We start from the raw sequence: 6043 nt of genomic DNA on the forward strand, positions 1-6043 counted from the left end.
AGCATTCTCTGAGAAGGTAGGTCTACTATTGACTGAACAGTCCTCTATGAAAGGAGAAGCTGTCTCTCTCAGCATTTCCCCTTTTGCCCCCCAAGAACAGGGACTTTCCAGAGAAACTGGCAGTTTCTGTCTTTCATGCAAGAAGTGAATTAGAAGTTTATGTTTTTCAATGTTTATGTAATTTTCAGTATTCAGCTACTGAAATTAGAAATCCATCCCTTTCAACATTTTAACCCATCCTATCATTTCCTCTCATTTTGAGTCAACTCTCTGGCTTAATAGAAATAAGGACATTTGCTTCAGAGATCCTTAAGTTCTTGCTACTCTATCTTATTGCTCCAAGATTAGATAATTGGATCAGTCTAAAAGGACATTATTTTATTTCTTGAATAAAAGAGGAACTGGTTATAATCAATATGCCAATATAATTTGTAAAATTTGGAGGAAGGGTCTTTATTTTATTATACATAAGATGGATGCAGAGTCGTTTCTCAAGTTATGTGCTATGATCCGAATGTTTGCAGTCCCCAAAATTTGTATGTTGAAATCCTACCCCCAGTATGACGATATCAGCAAGTGGGGGCTTTGGGAGGTGATTAGTTCTTGAGGGTGGGGCCCTCATGAGTGGAATTAGTGCCTTGTAAAAGGGACCCACACAGCTCCTGGCCCTTTCTACCATGTATGGATACAAGTGGAAGTCCACAGCCTGGAGAAGGCTCCACACTTGCCTATGCTGGCACTCTGATCTGGACTTCCAGCCTCCAGAACTATGAGAAATACATTTCACTCAGACTGTGGTATTTTGTTAACAACAGTCCTAACTGACTAAGACACCATGTCCTGAGAATCTTCTGTGTTCCAGAGAGATGTTTCAAGACCACCACGGGAAGAGAGGAAGGAGGAGGAGAAGCCACACCCGGGACATCTTGCAATCTGTACCCACTTAAATCAAAGCACTTCTGTTTTTTATGTGTTATACTTATTGGTATTGCTTGTGGGATTTTTGTCTCTAAACAGGATTCTATTACTTAAAAAGTTTGAATACCACTGAATCAGAGGGGAATTCTAGAGGTACGAGAGGTGAAAAAAATGGATTAAGTAAAATTTCAATTGAATTAACTACATTCTTATATCAGGCAGGGTCTAAGCAGGGGAGTGGAACCCACAATAAATTGAACTGGGAAAATTTAATATAAAAATATTAATAGAGAATTACAGTTATAGGGTGTTGGTTAAAAGGAGGTAAAGAAAACTGTAAAGAATACAATATCCGACACAGGAAGCAGCCAGCCACCCACTAGCACTTGGGCTGAGAGAGAACACTGAAGGAAGAGCCCCCCTCCAATGCCACACTGCAGATTAAAATCCTGACCTCAGCAGAGGACACCAGCATGGCTCACCAGATGACTGAAACAGTAGGTGAGGTGTCACGTCAGCAGGAATCTGCAAATCTGCCCTCTGGAGTGCTGGGGAAAGGGTCCACAGGAAGGCACTACAATCAGGAGTTCACTCCAGAGCCACCAGAGCACATAGGAGGGGAAGCCCATCATCAGAGTTGCCCTGCTGGCACCACTCAATGATGAAGGCACCTGAAATGGTGTCATCAAAAGTTTCCCAGGGGCAGGTGCTACATGCAGCTGGCCTTTGGGTACTGAAGAGAACCCAACTGTGCAACAGCCTGGTGAACAAAGTACGCTGGAACCAGGAAGAGAAACCTCTTCCTCTTACAGAGCTCCTCCGGTGCCCTCAACTGACAAAACTTAACTCTGCACCAGCTGGCGTGGCAGAAATATTTACAGTCCATCTCCATGATAACAGAGCAGGTAGGGAATGGTAGATCTGGGGTGAAGAGGCAATAAATTGGTAATCAATTGCTAGGCCAATTATTCATGTGAACTTCTAGGACTCTTCTAATGGAAACTTGAGATAAAACTGAATCCTTTGAACTCATAGAATTGCTGCCTAGACCCCAAAGAAAGGAGAGTTGGAGACTTAACTGGTGTTTCCAAGTCCCTTAAGAATGAAGATATTTACTTCATTCACTCATTTATTAATTAATTCATTCAAATGCCTACTCTGTTCATAGCATTGGGTTTAGTAGTACAGGAGAGGCAGAATATGTAATTCCTCGGGGGACAGGAAGTGCTGCATGTAAAATAAGGCTCTTGGGATTCAGTAACCTACTCTCAAATTACTCTGGAAGATACTTGGGTATGAATCCAAATCCAGACATCTACTAAAAGAAGAAATATCCTGGAGTTGCCTTGAAAACAATAAATAAAACAAACAAAAATATATTTATTTCTACCAAAATTTATTTTAAAAGTTTTTGAGTTGATTTATAAAAATATATACCCTTAAAGAAATATTCATTCATTAACAGGATCAAAGAAAGGGAGACAACTTAATATATTGCCATAAAACTAGGCAAAACCTGTTATTATTTAATATTGAATCTAACTCTGAGCTTTCTGATAGCCAGAACTAACTTTGAGATTTGAGGTAGTAAAAGTGAGAGGAAAGCATGATTATTTATATCGTTTTCACTATTAAAATTATGGAACATATCAATTCCTTAGAGGTTGTGAAATTCTTTTTTCTTTTTTTTTTTTAAAGATTTTATTTATTTATTCGACAGAGATAGAGACAGCCAGCGAGAGAAGGAACACAAGCAGGAGGAGTGGGACAGGAAGAAGCAGGCTCATAGCGGAAGAGCCTGATGTGGGGCTCGATCCCATAACGCCGGGATCACACCCTGAGCCAAAGGCAGACGCTCAACCACTGTGCCACCCAGGCGCCCCATGAAATTATTTTTTCTAATACTCAAAAGAGTATCTCTTACATGATCTTTTCTGTATCGAGTTATATTAGATCACGAGCAAACTTTTATTTGGTTGACACAATGTTGCCAAAACATAGGCGGTTCCTTCAGGACAAAACGAATTAATGATTGATGTTGTTAATATTTCTAGGCTAAGACATATGTGTGATGTTCATGATCAAGTTTATGTAATACTGGTCCAAAGCAGACTTCATATCATGGACAGCTAGGGTACTTGGTTTATGACCACAGGATTTTTGTCACACAGGAGGTTTAAATAGAAAATGCCAATACTAATTTTGAAGGTCCAACCAAGTTCGCCACAGTCCCCACAGCTCTCATCTTCACTCAACTAACTTTCCTATCTGGCGCTTAGGTGCAATATAACTGAGTAGTTAAGCATGGACTCTGAAATTAGATTACCTGCGGTTAAATTTCCACTCTGCAACTTGCTGAATGTGAGATTGTGTAAAATTTACTTCGATTCTCCAGAAGGATAGGTTTCTCCATCTTTAAAATGAGAATCATAACTGTGTCTACCTAGCAGCCTTTTTTTTTTTTTAAGATTTATTTATTTATTTATTTGGGGGGTGTAGGGAAGGAGGGAGAGAGAGAGAGACTTTCAAGCAGATTCTACGCTGAGCATGGAGCCCAATGTGGGGCTCCATCTCACAACCTTGATATTATGACCTGAGCGGAAATCAAGAGCCAGACACTTAACCGACGGAGCCACCCACGTGTCCCTACCTAGCAGCTTTTTGATGAGGTTCAAGTATATTTAAAATTCTTAAAGCATGTTAGAACTATGTTCAACAAACAGTACCAACTATTGAAGTGGTGACTTTTTAGCATTCAAGTTGGGGACCCAAGAGAGTGAGCCATTTAAAGTAAATTTGGGATTATTTTGCATGGTTACTTTCTATTTGTTCAATTTACATCACAGATCCCATTCATTTCAACTCTTCTAAGCATCCTGATGAAATTAATTTCTAATTCTTATCTCTGTAGTCATTTTTTTTTCACAGAAGCATCTGATTTTTAATATTCATGTTGATCTTGTAGGCCCTGATTTTTTTTTTTCCTTTTTCCCCCAACTGTTATATTTCAGATTGACTGTCCTGGTTCTGCTGCCACTGTTCCTATCAAACAGTCTGTGCCAGTTTAATAGTTCACTTCTATATTTAGAGTGGGGTGGTATGATTCTCTGGTTAACAGAAACTGCAAAAATGAGATGTGTTAATACTGATTTACTTATATGTTTCCTGTCCCCCCGCCCCCAAATTTAAAGCTAATATAACTCTTTGATTGGGCTGTACAAGGAATCAGATGCATTATGGGGATGAACAAGAGGTGATCTAATGATTCCTTGTGAATCTTCACAGAGCTCGGCTTTCAGTTTCTGGGTACAGGTTTTGTTCCAGAGATGTCTGTAGATGGCTTGCCTGGCTGCAGGGACCTTAAAACTTCCATTCAGTCCCTTCCCACCCTCATTCCCTAGGAAGTGCACCCACACTTCCCTCCTGTTATTCCTGAGAATCATGGGAGAACACAAGGTGTCGCTAAGCTCTGAAGACCGGTCAGCTCAGACTTTTATGCTCTCACCTCCATATCAATTTGCCTCTGCTGTGGTCAGGGTTTTCTCTCATTCCTGTCGTTTTCTGTATGGTGTTTACTAATTGCACTTTTTTTCTTTTTCCTTTCTTTTTTTTTTTTTTAAAGATTTTATTTATTTATTTGACAGAGATGGAGACAGCCAGCGAGAGAGGGAACACAAGCAGGGGGAGTGGGAGAGGAAGAAGCAGGCTCCCAACGGAGGAGCCTGATGTGGGGCTCGATCCCATAACGCCAGGATCACGCCCTGAGCCGAAGGCAGACGCTTAACCGCTGTGCCACCCAGGCACCCCTCTTTTTCCTGTCTTATGAGTAAGCTGTAGTAGGTCAGTTACTGACGTTAACGGCTGCTGTCAATATCTCAGAAGACCATGGAAAAAGGGGCAGTTTTCTGAGGTCTTCCTAAGAACACGTTTGTTTAATGGCTCCATCTGCTGGAGAGAGTCCAAACTGCTTGTTTTTGTTATCAGATACAATGTCAGAGACAAGCTAGAAAATTTCCTAGTTAGAGCTGCACATTTTTCAGGGAATTTGGCCTAAAGATGAAATTACTGTTAGCAGCATTGTGAGGGACTGAAGAGAGGGAAGTTTTGTATTTTCAGCATCTCAAAATGTCTTCTGTTAAAGTGAGGTCCACCGATTGGGAAGGATTGAGATCTTGAGAGATGAAATGGGGACATATGGGAAGATTCTAATCAAGCAGGGACATGGAACCCTAAATTCTATTGAGTCTTTTTTGACAGTAAATGCAACCCTTCCACTCCCATCTGAGGAGGTTAACCTTGCTTTGCTTGAAGCACCTGTAATGTCGTCCCGTAAGTAGATGGGATCTAGGTCAAGTGAACAGAAGTCTAACCTGAATTCTATAAATAAGAGATCATGTCCCTTCAATCAGTTTCCTGACTTGAGCCATTTTACAGACCCAGAATCTCTTTAATTAAAAGTGGGGGACAAGTGTTTGAGAAAGAACTCTATTAAACAGAAAAAAAAAAAGTATATAGTTCATCTTTTCCCCACGCTTCCCCAAAAAGACCTATGACCATTAACCTGGATGACTATGCATTGAGGAAAGAGAAACAATCAGACTTTAGAGGAGTTGCTGGGGAGTGGCTCTGAATGGACACTAATTTCAGGAGTCCCAAACCAACATTGTATTATACCGATCCGAGTAGGGGCATAAGGAGGTCAAACGATGAATGAAGTTGTGGCTTAGGTGTGCCTCACAGGTCTGTCTCCTTTCTTCATCCATCCAAGACTTCTCCCTGGGAAGACCTACAGTTAGGCATGTGGATGCCAGTAGCTTCTATCTCCCGAAGACTATAATCCAAGAGCTCCCGGATATATATGTAAAAAAAAAAAAATGGATTTCCAAATTTGAGAGGAGAAAGAAAATAAGAAGGGGTCATTTCCAAAATATCTGAAGCAAGATTACCAAAAGAATTATTCTAGGACCACCACAGAATCATTTGCTAGATTGTACCCTAGAATCACGTGAGCAGGAAACACCCCCACCCCATGCCCTTTAGTGAAGGAATGCAAACCAGAGTACCTGCGGAGTCATCAGCAGTGTCTGAATTCCAAGACCTTTGTAGACAACTTGCAGCACAAAGT

This window comes from Ursus arctos, unplaced genomic scaffold (assembly GCF_023065955.2).
Source record: "Ursus arctos isolate Adak ecotype North America unplaced genomic scaffold, UrsArc2.0 scaffold_26, whole genome shotgun sequence".
Classification (NCBI taxonomy): Eukaryota; Metazoa; Chordata; class Mammalia; order Carnivora; family Ursidae; genus Ursus; species Ursus arctos.